Here is a 15,809-nt window from a genome sequence, read left to right as displayed (position 1 = left end):
TTTTATTGCATTTTCTTTGGAAATGAAAAAGAATTTAAGGAAATTCCACACACACACAAAAGTAGAGTGAGTGGTATGATGAACCTCCGCAGCCAGCTTCCACAATGATCAATTCGTTGCTAACCTTGCTCCATCTAGACTCGCACCCCCAAATGATTTTGAAGCGGATACCAGATATCATAGAGTTTCACCTGTTAACACTTCAGCAAGTCTGTCCAAGAGATAAAGACTTTCACACCGTAAAAGTCAATGATTTTCGAATGTAATCAAACATTCGATGTATCAACATTTCCTGGTTGTCTTTTTACATATGTGCCTCTGTGTATATATATATATATTATATATTATATATAATATGTATAATATATATAATATATATATAATATGTATAATATATAATATATTATATATAACATGTATAATATATAATATATTATATATAACATGTATAATATATATATGTATATATGTATATTATATATAATATACATACAATATATAATACATACATACATACATACATATGTATATACATACATACATACATATGTATATACACACATACAACATATAATATATATATTATATATTATATATTATATATATATAATATACATATTATATACAATATATAATATACATATATTATGTATATATACGTATATATACGTATATATAATATACATATTATATACAATATATAATATATAATATACAATATATATAATATATAATATACAATATACAATATATAATATATTATATATTATATATAATATATATTATATTATATTATATTATTATAATATATAATATAATATATTATATAATGTATAATATATATAATAAATATTATATATAATAATATATAATATAATAATATATATATAATATATAATATAATATATAATATAATATATATAATATAATATAATATAATATATAATATATAATATATATGTGTATATGTGTTGGGTTCAATGAGGGTCTAAATTAAGATCTAGACATCGCGCATTGCTTCTGATTGTCTCAAAAAAAATTTTTTTTTAAATTTGAGTCAATCACAAACAGAAAAGTTGCAAGTATGTCACAAAGAACTTTCCTTCCTCCCGGGCTTTTGAGAGGGAGTTGTGGACCTGGTTTCCCATCCTCCAACCCCAATCTGCATGCAAGGTTTTCTATAATCAAGGATTTTCTTCTGTCTATAATTACAGTACTATCCTCAAAGCCAGGGGGTTACCATGGAATCACTGCTCTGATTTATTCCTCAGACCCCATGCAAGTGGCCAGTTGTCCCCGTAATGTCTTTTGTAGCCAAAGGATTCAGTTCAGACAAATGTCATGTCTCTTTAGTCTCCTTTGGTCTGGAGAAGTTCTTCAATTTTTACTTGACTGTTAAGACCTTGACGTTTTGGAAGTTATTTTGCAGATCTCCCTCAGTGTGAGCTTGTCTGACGTTTTCGCACGATTATGCATCTTTACCATGAACATTCAGGAAGTGACCCTGTGTTTTCCTCATTGCATCTTCAGGTGGCGTGTGATTTTGATCAGTCCCATCACTGACGGTGACTAAGGTGATGTCTGCCAGTCTTGTCCACAGTGAAGTTACTCTTTTCTCCTTTGTGATTTTGTAGAGAGATACTGTGAAACTGTGCAAATATCTCATTCCTCATCAAGCTTTTATTTTATTTATTTGTTTTAAAGTCTGTTTATTCATTTTGAGAGAGAGGGCACGAGCATGGGAGGGACAGAGAGAGAGAGGAAGAGAGAGAATCCCAACAGGATCAGAGCTGTCAGCACAGAGTCCGACGGCAGGGTTTGAACTCACGAACCGAGAGATCACGACCCGAGCTGAAATCAAGAGTCCGATGCTTAACCGTTGAGCCACCCAGGCACCCCTCATCAAACTTTTAATTTATTCCTTTGTTTATATCAGGGAGGACTTACGGTTTTCTGTTTTATTCAATAGGTTACAATCTGTTACTATCATTATTTATTTTGATACTCATGTTGTCCCCAGTTTGGCCAGTGGGAGTCCCTTCAAGCTGGCTTCTGTATCCTTTTGAAAAATCCCCATCATTCTTCGAACACTTCCTTACTTTCTGCCATAAAAGATGTTCTAGGTGTATCTTGTTCTTTCCTGTCCTTATCCTGTAATCAGGAGTTCTCTAAGGAAATGCAAAATGGTGATATTCTACTTCTAATGTTTATTAGCTAGATTCTTTTAAATTACAAAATCAATAACTTCCTTTTCATCAATTACGCTGGGCCATTTCCTTGAGATACAGTTTAAATAGCAAGTCAGGATAAATGTTTGAATCTTTTTCTTTACACTCCAGTGTTCATAACTGTGACTTCGTTTTCTAGAGTCTTCCAAAGGTGGTCAATAAGGGTTGTTTTTTTTTTTTTTAAGTATTATGATGAACTTACTAATTTTTATGAATTTCAATCTACTTGTCATTCTCGGTGTGGATTCCATCTTTGCTCAGTGGTAGCCTGTCTTGGACTTTTTCTCTTCCAGATGATCCTAATCATGAGGAAATAGGAGACAAACCCAAAGCAAATTTCCTTCCATTGGAATTTTGGGAATTTTGTTCGGGATTGCATTGCCTCTATAGGTCAGTATGGGGAGAATTGACAGCTTCAGGATAGTGCGCCTTCCTGTTCGTGAATGTGGGGTACATCTCGGGTTAGGCTCCCTCTAATGTCTTTCAATAAAGTTTTATTAACAATCTTGCACATCTTCTGTTAGATTTATTCCAAGATACTGTATATTTTTATTGCTAGTACAAATTGCATTTTTTGAAGTGCGTTGCTAACTGAAAAAAATGGAAAAAATGGTAACTGACTTTTGTATATTGATTTTACGTATTAAGTCTTAACAATTTGATTATAGATTATTTTGCTTTCCTGTGTAGAAACTGCTACCAATTCATAACACAAATCACAGCCTAGTTCTGTTTCTTCCTTTTCGGTCCTTATGATTTTATTTCTTTTTTATCTTATTGTGTTTTCTGAAGCTTCTAGTTCAGCATAGAATAGAAACAATAGCGGGCATCCTATTTTTAAAGGGAATGCTTTTAAGTTTCAGGATTTAGTAAGATGTTTTCTGTGGGCTCTTTGATTTTGGTAGATATCAGGTTTAGAACGTTTATATTACTGATTTGCCAAGAGGTTTATTATTATTTTTTACCTTGAGTGGATATTGAATGGATGATCTATATAATTATTGAAAGAATTCTAATTCTTGTCCTTTAATCTGTTAAGAAAAAGCAATGTAGAGATTTTTCTACTGTTGAACCCTGTGGTCAGAGAACATGGATTGTATGAAACTGATTCTTTGGAATTTGTTGATGCTTCCTTTATAGCCAGCTGACTGTATTATCAGGATGCACAGGTGGCCTGTCTTTGCCTTAAAATCAGATTCATTCTCCATGGGCATCTGGGTGGTTCAGTCGGTTAAGCCTCCAACTCTTGATTTTGGCTCAGGTCGTGATCTCACAGCTTGTGACATTGAGCCCCAAGTAGGGCTGACAGCACAGAGCCTGCTTGGGATAGTCTCTCTCTCTCCTTCTTTCTCTGCCCCTCCCCCTTTGAGACTCTCTCTCTCTCTCTTTCTCTTTCTCTCTCTCAAAATAAGTAAACTTTAAAAAAATAATTAAATCATATTTATTCTTTAGTCATTGGATGCAGGGTACTGTATGCATCTATTAAGTTGCTTAGTCTTACTAGTAATTTCTTTTTTTTAAATGTCTACTTATTTATTTTGAGAGAGAGAGTACACAAGCACAAGCTCAAGCAGGGGAGGGGCAGAGAGTAGAGGGAGAGAATCCCAAGCAGGCTCCACAGTGTCAGCACAGAGCCCAACTCGGGATTCGAACCTATGAACTGTGAGATCATGACGTGAGCTGAAATCAAGAGTTGGGCGATTAACCGACTGAGCCACCCAGTTGCCCCTGATTTCTTTTTAAAAATGATCTATCAAATCCTGATCTCCCCTTATTTGTCATACACACACACACACACACACACACACACACATATATATATACACACACACATATACATAACTTGAAAGTGATATATATATATATCACTTTGAAGCTACATTATTATGTGTCTGTAGATTCAACAGTTTTATGTCTTCCTGGATAGTTGAATCTTTAATCATTTTGAATGACCCACTCTATCACTGGTAATGTTTCTGTCAAATCTGTTTTATCTGATATTAATATGGCTACATCAGATTTCTTTCGGTAATATTTGTTCAACATCCTTTGACTTTCAACTTTTCTGCGTTCTTAGAGCTAATTTTTTTAAAACTTATTTTGACAATCTTCATCTTGTTGTTGTGATTACTGATGTATTCAATTTGTTTTGACCATATAGCACATAGTAGGTGCTCAAGAAAGGAGTCATCGTCAACCCAGGGTCTCTGGGGGTAGGGGGCTGGGAAGGGAAGTGGGGCCTTTTCTCTCTTTACCCCTTAGTCTGGGGAGCCTACAGGACATGGTTTTCCTGAGAAAAGCATGGCGTTTCCAGAAAGACTTGGCTGAGAAAACCCCAACCCAGTCTGAGGCCACATGACTGTTTCCTAGAAACAAGATGTGAGTGAAACTCGGCCGGTGCCCGAGTTACAGCATACATTTCCTGTTTTTCATCCACGAGCTAATAAAGTTATTTCCTTCACAGGCTGCTCTGTTGAGCAGGAAGGCCCCACTGCCTCAAGGCCTGAGGCCTGCCCTTATCCACCACCGGGCTCCAAGCTGAGGGAGGAAGTGGCCTGGGCTCCCTTGGGGGAGGGGCTTCCTCAAGTCTTCTCCCCACACGTGCTCCATCCGCTCAGCTCCTCGGGTGGCATCAGAGCCATCTCTACCCTGGCGGTCCCCAAGGCTCTGTCTCTGGCCTGGAGTCCTCTGTGGATCATCTGACTCATCTCTCTGCTTCTTTGAGAAGTCTCCCTGGGTGTCTGACCAGCACCTCAGACCCTACCTGTCCCACGCAAGTCTTCTCTTGCATCACCTGTGTTCCTCCGGGTGTTCCTCATGTTCCCCATCTCCAGGGCTACCCCCATCCACTCAGCCGCTGATCAGAATTAAGGGCATCACCGTGCCCCCTGCCCAAGCCCTGTAGCCCGTCACCAGACATCTCGGTCTGGGATTCCCGGCGCTGGTCCAGAATCTGTTCACAGCAGTGTGGGAAGGGCTCTTGTCTGGCCCAGCTGCCCCACTCACTGTGAGTCCTCCAGGAACAGGTTGGATTCATCTCTGCGCCCCCGTGTCCAGCAGAGTGGGACATGAGAAGACTGCTCAGGAAAGTCTGTTGAACAAACAAATGAACGTATGCATGAATGAGCAGGCCCTTCTGGAGCTTCTCCAGGATAACACCCTGCCGCCCCTTCCCCAATCATCTTTCCTGGTTATGGTTTCCAGAACCCTCTGCCTCCTGCCACTTTCTAAACCTCCTCCAAGCCTCTACTTTCTTCCCCACGTGTGGAGCGCAGGTGCAAACATTGTCCTGGGCACTCCTTTGGAACAGGGACTACTGTTCCAGAGCCAGCAGGGCTCTGGCTCTGGGGGTGGCATGGTCCTGCGCTGACAGTGTTGGCTCTAGGTGCCAAAGATATATCCCTGGGTCACTTATTCTTTATTTACTCAAGCCTTTACATGTGCCATACCTGGGGGATATAGTATGGCAAAGAGTTCAAGTGCCTCCCCTCTGAGGCTTACTCACCAGAGCAGGGAGCAGAGGACCCAGAAGCATCCAGTCGCCAATGGTGTCCCGCTGAGCTGGGGCATCTGGAGACGTGTGTGGGTACAGGCCCGCCATGATGGGACAGGAGGGCCGTGGGAAGCCTGTGCAGACAACAGCCCAGACAGCAGGCTGAGCTGCAGGCCTGAGTCTGGCTCCCAGAATGAAGTGTGCATGGAAGGAGGGAGGGTGGTCCTCAGGAGCCAGGATCTACCACAGATGACCCAGACAGACGGTGAGGTGGGAAGGTCCCTATTTGGAAGTCAGCCAGCCCTGGCACACCGAGGAGGTAGCTCTCTGAGTCCAGTTTCCTTTTCTGTAGAATGGATATTAGTAATCCCTACCTCACTAGAGGGTGACATAAATGCGTACCAGGGAAGGCCCCCTGGCCCATATGAGGGGCTCAAGGTGGGGCCTCGGGGAGGCAGGGAGCCCTGAGGCATGGGGCCAGGGCCAGAGCTGCTCAGATCCCCCCCGTCCTCTTCTTCTCAGGGAGGCCTCGAAGCTAAGACAGGACCGGGGTGGAAGGGCAGGAGTCCAAGAGAATTAGGGGCAGAGGCGGGGGCGGGGGGATGAGGGGAGATTCAGTTTTGACTTGGGCAATTCATGTGCTTGAAGAGAAGCCTCCCAGGCCTACGGTGAAGCATGTCTCACCCCGAGGAAACTGGAGCTCCGAGAGGAAGGGACCTCCTGTCCCAGATGAGTGCAAAACTGGGCTCAAATTCAGATTCGCAGGAGCCCCGCGCTCATGCTCACGCCCCTTATCTTGCACTGATGGGGGCCCCCCACCGTCCTTTCTCACAGCATGCCTTGGGGTCTTGAGCTCGTCCCTGCCGTGGTTGTGCTGCCGTGTTGGACTTCTTCATCCTCGATCAGCGCATTGACTGTTTTCAGGCCAGCCTGGAGGCCTGCAGGTGCGTGACGGCCCCCATCCTGGCCGTGGCTGGGCCGCTCCGTGTCCTGCAGTGGCCTCTGTGCTGAGCTCCCGGAGGGCCAGGCCTACGCTGCCTCGTCCTCGTGTTCCAGCACCCAGCCAGGGGCCGGCAGGGAGCAGGAGCCAGGAATATGTTTGCTCTTTATAAAGGAGGGTGGCCCTGAGTGGGTGAAACCTCCCCACGGTGCAGAAGAAGGGACAGACTATCAAGTGTGGTGACTCACGGTCCCAGGTGCGAAGGCCACCCTTGGCCATCTTTTTTTCAAACTGTGGTCAAAGACCTAATACAAAATTTACTGTTTTAATCCTTTCCGAGTGTACAGTTCAGTGTTACGCAACCATCACCACCATCCAGCTCCAGAACTTTCCCGTCTCCCAAACTCTTGGCCATTTTTCTGGCCCGTGTACCCTCAGGCGAGGAAGCGCGGGCCCCCGAGCCTCAGTGTGCTCGTCCACGCCCGGGAGCGCGCGGCGGCTTGTCGTGGGGCTTGTGGTGGGGCTAAAGGAGATGGATGAGGGCCCTGTTTCCAGGGCCAACTGGGGTGGACCCACGAGCGGCTGGTATTTTCCTGTGTTGGCACAAGTCAGCCCCTCGAGGACACTCCCTAAAGGGCAAGGCTGCATGTAATAATAACGGTAATTATGGCACAACCGTGGCAAATGAGGCCCTGAGGAGAAGACTCCAGTCGGTGGGGAGCTGGGAGACCTGCTCTAACCGTGTGGCTTTGGTCAAGGCCAAGGCTGCCTTCCCTGGGCCTCCAGCTTCCTCCTTGTACAGAGAGTGCATAAAGGGGACACTCTCTCGGGGTGCAGAACCTTCTTCAGGCTTGCCCAGCAGGACACAAGACCCTCAAGGACAGGAGTCCTGGCTTTCTCTCATTCATTCACTCATTCATTCACTCATTCGTTCACTCACAGACTCGATGAACCCTTGTCTGCTCGGGGCCCTGTGCCGGATTGGCTGGAAGGGCCCCGGTGCCTGCCCTCCGGGGGGGCTCTCGGTCTGGTGGGAGGTCAGAGCCAGGCACAGACAGCTCCCGGCCTGCAGGGAGGAGGTGCTGTTCCCGGTGCCCTCTGCCCTGAGCAGGGGTGAGGCGAGGCGGGGCTTGTGGCGCGGACGTGCCTCCGCAAGCGCTCCTTCCAGCTCTGCCCCCTCATCTGCAAAGCAGGCGTGCAGAACGCAGCCACGCATCGGGCCTGTGTGAAGAGCAGCCGAGGGGGTGCTCGTGAAGAAAGGCGCGCAGAAAACATTCGTGCTCGTGCGAACTCCCCACGGGGGGGGGGGGGGGGGTGGACCCTGCAGGAAAATGCTGCACGTGTGCGCGTCCATCCCTCGGCCAAAGCCTTCCCCGGCACCTGTCGGAACAAAGCGTTTTTCAGGGGCCACACTGCGTACATCGCGTAAACGTGCTGCTCAGTTCCGTGTGGTACTTCTTGAGAACCCGTAGAGATGCTTATCTGCACCAAGCTGCGGTTCTTAGAAGGGATCTACTGTTGGTTGAGCACAAACCTTGGGTCTAGGTACACAGAAGAGCAAGACCCAGTCCCCTCCCTCCAGATCCTTGGTCTTGTCGGGGAGAAGACAGATGGGAAACTTCAAGTGGCCTGCCCTCTGAGGGCTGGAAGTGTGACCCCGGCCCCGTGACCCCGGTGGGGGTGGGGGTGGGATGCTGGGCCGAGGGACTGACTCAACTCACGGATGGAAGACAGGATCAAAACTGAGGTGAAGGACTGTTTTGGCCAGCTCTGACGTTTCTTCCCATAATACCACCACTGCCACCCCACGCATGCATATAATGTGGGTACTGTTTCTAGGGTTCCCATTTGACAGATGTGGACACTGAGGCCTAGAAAACTCGTCCACTTGCTGAAGATCACACCGCTGGCAGGTGCTAGGCTCGGGATTTGAATGCTCATACGTGTGACATCAGAGGCCACTACACCTCACTCTGCTGCCTCGCAGAACCTTTCCCTCTCCCTTTGTGGGTACTTGTCCTCTCGTCGTTCCTTTGCCACCATCCTCTTCCCTGCCGCCCTCCAGGTCTCACCCTAAAACTGGGGCTGGAAGGGGGCACTTGGCTGGCTCAGTTGGTTGGGCGTCCAACTTCAGCCCAGGTCATGATCTCGAGGTCAGCGGGTTCGAGCCCTGCATGGGGCTCTGGGCTGACAGCTCACGGCCTGGAGCTTGCTTCGGATTCTGTGTCTCCCTCTCTCTGCACTGCCCCCCCACCCCCACCCCCAACTCCTGCTCTGTCTCTCTCTGTCTCTCAAAAATGAATAAACGTTAAAAAAAAAAATTAAAAACCAAACAAAACTGGGGCTGGAAGGCTCCACCCCTTCCCTGTCACAGGCCATCAGGCAGGAACTTCCTGGCTGTGGTTCCTCAGGAAAGCAGTAGCTTCCCATCCCCACTTGCTCCAGAGCGGTGGATGGCGACATCCTCCTGCTCAGGTACAGCCCAGGGACACAGGCTCCACCCTGGGGTGTGGGGCTGAGCACAAAGCCTCTTTGTGCTCTCATCTGCCCCCACCCGGCCCTGCCCTGAGCCTCTCAGACTCGGGGAGGGCTCCGGGCAGCTGTGCCAACCAAGCATGGGTTTGCCGATGAGGCAGCTGAGTCCACGCATCCACAGACTTAGTACGTGGGCTCTCATCCCTGCCTGCACGTCAGAATCACCTGGGAGCTTACAACAAGCGCCCAGGCCGGGGCTCCTCACCAGACCAACGAAACCAGAGTCTCTGGGGTCATTGAGGGGGGGGGGGGGGGCGGAGCTGGGCAATGGCACTTTATGAGATTCCACCTGCAGCCAGGCCCCTCTTGGTTGGTCCTAATGGTCATGGCAGGGGGCCCAGCTTAGACAGGAATCCGCACTGATCCTCAAGCCTCCCCTGCAGCAGGTTTTCTATGATATCCTGTTACGGGTTGAGTTTTGTCCCCCCAGATTCATGTGAAGTCCTAACTCCCAGCCCCTCAGAACGCAACCTTATTTGGAGATAGGGTCTTTGCAGAGGTAAGTCAAGGTAAAACGGGTCCTTGGGGTGGGCCTGACCCCAGCACGACTGGCATCTCTATATAAAGGGGAACTTTGGAAATGGATCTGTACAGGGCAATGCATCTACGGGCCAGGGAACATCGAAGATGCCAGCCAACCACCATGAGCCGGGGGAGAAGCCGGGCCCTGATTCTCCCCCACAGCCCTCAGGTGGAAGTAACTTTGCTGACGCCCTGATCTTGGACTTCCAGACCTCACAGCTGGGAGACAATACACTTCTTCGTTGAAGCCACTCAGTTTGTGCTGCTTTGTTATGGCAACCCTAGCAAGCGAATGATCGTTTTACAAATGAGCGAAACCAAGATTATGAAGTGACTTTCCCAAGGTTACCTGGGCACAGTGGACCTCTTGGGTGCTTATTTTCTCTGCCGTTTTTAAATGCGGATATCCGCCTCTGTCCCCCACCTCCCCACCCCCAATCCTGTGCCCTCGGCTCTCTGGGTGTTCATCCATCCATACGTCTTTGAGGCAGACAATGTTGTGAGCACAGGGGCCGGCAGGAGAACAAACAATAGACACAGGCCCCGCCTCCCCCCCTCCCCCCCTCCAATGGGGAACAGACAAAAATGCAAGGTAAGTGAACTACGGGTCAATAGTATGTTGGGTGGTCTAAGCGCCGTGGGGAGACCTGGGGCAGGGAAGGGGCACAGGAGGTATGGAGGGGAGGGGGTTTGGAACAGGATGGTTGGGAAGGCTAACCCAGAGGTGACACTCCAGGCTGCATCCCCTCCAGACACACACCTCCCAAATCCTCCTCCGTTCATGGTCCCCTGGGGCGTCTCCCGTGGGGCTCACCCTGTGCAAGCTGAACTCAGCCCTCCCCTCCACATGCCTCACCGCAGGGCGCACATCCCAGCAAGTGGCGCCACCCCCCACATTCAGCTGCTCAAACCAGAAACCTGAAAGCCAACTAGACCTGCTCCCACTCTTGCCCTTCACCCCATCTGACTCGGGAACTGGAGGTGTTCCCTTTACAGGTGCTGAGGTGGCTGGCCCAGCCCCCTCTCAGCTTGGACAGAGGAGTCCAACTTCGGAGGGAGGGCTGTTTCTTGTAATGGTGGACCCAGCACATTCTAATCACCCTTGCAGACCCTGTCTGCCACCATGGGTGGCTCCAACTTCAGAGGCCATAGTTGGGCCCTGAGATCCGTAAATCTGCCTCCTCTTCTATGCCCACCAAATGCCACTTCCAGGGGCTTCTAGGGGGCCTTCCATGACCTGTTTAATGACAGCAACCAGGTTCCTACCTTTTCTGGGCCTCAGTCTTCCCATCTGTATAATGGGCACACATCCCCGCAGGGGACTCTCAGGTTATCCTGGCTGAGCCAATGGACATGAATGGCATAGCTCTAAACAGCGGCTATGTTGTTGGGTATGCTGATGGGCTGGGGTGGGGGAGGATGGGGTGGGACGCTTTGTGTGTCGATGTGCACAAGCCAGAAGGGCCAGAGTGATCCGGGCTTGCCAGTCCTCACAACATGCTCCCCCCAACCTTGGTTTCTCTACTGGCCTCTTTCCTTCTGCTGTCTTCTGCCGAAAGGCTCTGGCCCAGACGCCTCCGGCCTCTGGGGCCCACACTGCGCAGGGTGCCCCGTCTGAACAGTAAGATGGGATGGGAGAGACTGACCTCTGGGATCCTAGAGTTTTCATGAACTTTCCAGGGGTGCTGGAGGCTTGATGGGGGAAGAAAGGGAGACCCAGACATGTTCCTCAAACTGTGACATTGGACCAAGCCTTCCTATTCTCTTGCCTCTGAGAAGCCCCAGGCCAGAGCAGCACAGGTCCTGGGGGTGGTGGGAGTGAAAGAGCAGTCTGGCTCATGATGAAATGATTAATATTTTTGACATATTAGGGAAGAGAGAATATATTGTTAAAATTAAGCTCACCTGTTTCTTTTTATTTTCATAATGTGGCTACTAGAGAAATTTAATTAAATATATGGCTTGCATTACATTTTATTGGGTAATGCTGTTCTAGAGCTTGAAAGGCCATTTGCAGGGCATCTTCCTAGTGGCTCCCAGGAGAAGCAGCCTTTGGAATTCCCACTGAATTCCACTCAACCTCAGCCCCTGAAGAATGTCTGCTTCCCAGACGGCCCGTGGGTTCTGGAGCCCACTCTGGGTGGCCTCACTCACTTCTCCCTGATTCCCTGTGTGTCACATGGCCTCCCAGGAGGCTTAGACCCAAGCGAGAAAACTGTGTCCCCAGGATAAGTGTGGCCAACAGAGCCCACAGCCCCCTGTTTCAAACCCCAGCTGTCCCGCTGGTCAGAACCTCAGAGCTGTGTGGGAATTTCCTGGTGTCACTTTCTCCCCCCAACAGACCCCAAGGATGTGGCTTTCTTGTTCCAGGCCCTGAGTCGGCTCCAAGGAATCCCTCTCCTCTCAAGAAAGTTGTGAGTGGGCGCCTGGGTGGCTCAGTCAGTTAAGCATCTGAATTGGGCTCAGGTCATGATCTCACTGTTCGTGAGTTCGAGCCCCGCCTCGGGCTCTCTGCTGTCAGCACAGGGCCTGCTTCAGATGCTATGTCCCCTCTTGCTCTGCCCCTCTCCCACTCGGCACATGCTCTCTCTCTCTCTCTCTGTCAAAAATAAACAAATAAAAATTAAAAAAAAAATCAAAATTAAAAAAAAAAAGAGGGTAATGAGGGTGAGATGTGTGATGCTGGAGGCCATGGCTCCAGAAGCCAGAGAGGGCCAGGCACCAGCTATGTGGCTCAGGCCAAGGCCCCTCTTCTCCATACCTCAGCTCTCTTCTTTTTGATATGGGCACAGTCATTGTACCGGCCTTGTGGTGTTGTCGGGGGACTCAATGACCCCACTGATGCATGACCTCCAGCACAGAGCCTGATTCACAGTAAGCTGTAATTGTGAGAGTGACAGGAAAGAATTAGGGATGTGGCTTTTGGCCACAGCCTCCCCTGTCCAGCCACGGGCGGAAGGTTCCAAGGGGGCGGGGCCAGGGGTGGGAAGGCGGGGGTGGGACTATATAGTTCCCTTTAGACTTTGGGCTATACGTGGCCTGACGCATAACCCAGCTGGCTCATTTTCAGATCAGGAAATCGAGGCTCCTTGAGGCGAAGCGATATGCCCGAGGGTGGCGCCAGTGCTGGTGGTGGGGGCTGCCTGCCTCCGAAGCCTGTGCCCTCTCCGCTCCACTGCCCTGCGAAGTCTGAGCTTGGTCTGCGCAGGGTGGGTTTGGGGTACCCGGGAGTGAACTCAAGATAGAATGAGAAGAAACTTGAGCTGATATGGCCCCTTTCCCACGGGTGACGTTGAGCCTTTGAAAGAAAGCGTCCCCCACTCTTTTTTTTTTTGAATGTTCATTTATTTTGAGAGAGAGAGAGAGAGCCAGGGAAGGGCAGAGAGAGGGAAAGAGAGAATCCCAAGCAGGCTCCACGCTGTCAGTGCAGAGCCTAACAGGGGGCTCAACCTTACGATCACCGTGAGATCACGACCCGGGCAGAAATCAAGAGCCAGATGCTTAACCCACTGAGCCACCCAAGAGCCTCAAGCATTCCCCACTCATAAACTGGGCTCCTCAAAGCAGGCCGTGCATTCAGGAGGTGACCCCAGGAAACACAGTAAGGAAAGGAGAAGCAAGATGGGGACGGAGAGAGCCCCAGAAAGTGTGTTTGATCAGCAGGTCGCCACTGAGGGCACGTGAGCACCCTGCGCGAGCTGGGGTACAGAATACACATGAGGATTTTCAGACTAGGAAGCTGAATGCTGGGTTGTTTGTCCTGTTTCCACTTTCATGATTGAGGATTGCCCTTGGGGGTGTGGAATTTCTGGCACTTCCCTGCACAGGCTGAACAAGAAGACCCTTTGGTGCTGGAGGAAGCCCTTGGGAGTAGAGCGAGAATCATGAAACAGGCCAAGTTAGACTCGAACAGGCGTGGTGTCCACGGGGTTGGCAGGAGCCCCACACCTGCGCATTCCTCTTGAGAAAAACTTTCAAACTATGCAATGAGATATTTGTGACAGTTAAAACATAATGGTGGGTATTTAAAAATAACCTAGGGGCACTTTAGTGGCTCAGTTGGTTAAGTCTCCGACATCGGCTCAGGCCATGATCTTCTGGTTCGTGAGTTCAAGCCCCGCATCGGGCTCTGTGCTGACAGCTCAGAGCCTGGAGCCTACTTTGGATTCGGTGTCTCCCTGCGTCTCTGCCCCTATCCTGCTCATGCTCTGCCTCTCTGTCTCTCTCTCTCAAAATTGAATAAACATTAAAATAAATAAATAAATGAAAATAACCTAAATATTCGGCAAGAGAGGATTGGCCTGGTAAATTACAGCGCATGGATAAGACAGAGTATCCTGCAGACCAAAATGAAGACTCTGTTGCAACATGATGAAATACTTGGGGAGGGATGGTTAGTAAAAAATGCCACAGGCACACAATGGCCCCCACGGCTGGTGCGTCCTCAGGGCCCCATCAAGGAAGCGGTAGGAGGGCGTTGAGGGTTGGCTAGGCGAGTCCGAAGGACTCACTTTGGAACCACAGCCTGGGCTCTCCTGAGGCCGTGGAGACTGCAGATAGATACCCAGGTTCATCAAGCTGACACCACTCTAGCCTGAAGCTTGATCTTTGCAGGACTCCTCCCTTTCTGTGCCCGCCCCCCACCCCCCAAGTAGATGTAAGGTGGCAGCGTGGGGCCACTTTCTCTCCTTTTTCTCGGCTTTGGCCTCAGAGTACATCATCTCTGGGCATGGTGCCTGGACTGACACAGCACATACCCTTCCCCCACCCCGTTATCTCCTGGGCCTCCTGGGGCAGGGCCTGGAGGTCTGTGGAGGGGGACAGGACCTAACACATGGATCCCATCAGTGACCTCATTCTGAGTGGCCATCAGTAGACTTTCCCTGGCCTAGGAAAGGTCCGGCTTGAGGCTGCCCTCACCCCGCGTGTGGGATTCGTACATTCCAGCCCCCCCACCCCACCCCGGGACGGACCAAGGTGAAGTAGAAAATGAGTCAGGCTATGACTGGCCGTGTTACCTTGGGCAAGCCCCCCTCTGGTCACTCTTCACTCTAACATGGAAAGTGTTTGATTACACCAGGGTTAGCTTCTGTGCATCTGGGGTTGGTTTCCTGAACCGAACTGCCCAAAGCAGGGCTGTGTAGGCATGGGGGTTGGGCTGAGTGGCATAAGCTGGGGCCAGCTGGCCTGAGGGTGGGGACATTTATGCCTGGAGTTTGATCTGCTTTACTAGTCCCAGGCCTTGTGCCTCAGTCCTCAGCTGAGGTCACCAGACCCAGGGACCCTGTAGGATCCTCTGAGGCATCAGTGCCCAGCCTAGGGCTGGCATAGAGGGGCACTCAGTGAGTGGGGAAGAGAGAGAGAAAGGAAGGGAGGGAGGCAGAGAGGAAGGCAAAAAAAGATGGGGAAAGGGAGAGAGAAAAAGGAGGGAGGGGAGGAAAGGAGGAAGAGAGAAAGGGGAGAAGGAAGGAAAAGATGGAGGGAGGGGGGAGGGGGACCAGAGGACCAGTGACCGAGTGCGTGACGGAGGCCTGCCCCGAGCAGTCCACTGTCCGTGCAGTCCATTTGTGCTGCTGGCCCAACAGCTAGAGACAGAGGCCAAGGCCAGCGCCTTCTGCAGATGAAGAAATTGAGGCACAGGGAAGAGAGGGGGGCGATGAGTGAGGTTGTAGAGAACGGAGGCAGGGACAGGACCAAGGTGCACCGTCCAGTGTTCTTCCCACCTCTAAACATTGCCCTTGCCCTTGGTGAAATGGTTTCTAGAGCCAAATGGGAAGGCAACTGGGAGCCGGCTCCCGGGGGGTGAGGAGGAGACGCAGGGGTTCCCAGGCCCCCAGCCCAGGAGGGAGGCTGAAGGTGAGGCATCGTTAGGTGGGGAGCACAGGGCGGGCAGGGCTCTGGGAGGCCAGCGGGCAGGACCGTGGCTGCCAGGGGACCGAGGCTGCGATGACAGCACCTCTGGGCTCCGGGCTGGCTGCTCTGCAACCTGCCTCGTTTTGGTCTCGCCACTCCCCGTCTGGTGTTCTCAGCCCTGTTCCTTCACCTCCTCTCTTGTCTCCTCTCTGTTCTGCCTCTCCCTCCTCTCCGAGGG

The sequence above is a fragment of the Prionailurus bengalensis genome, chromosome D1 (assembly GCF_016509475.1).
Source record: "Prionailurus bengalensis isolate Pbe53 chromosome D1, Fcat_Pben_1.1_paternal_pri, whole genome shotgun sequence".
NCBI lineage: Eukaryota > Metazoa > Chordata > Mammalia > Carnivora > Felidae > Prionailurus > Prionailurus bengalensis.
This window is presented reverse-complemented; position numbering follows the sequence as displayed.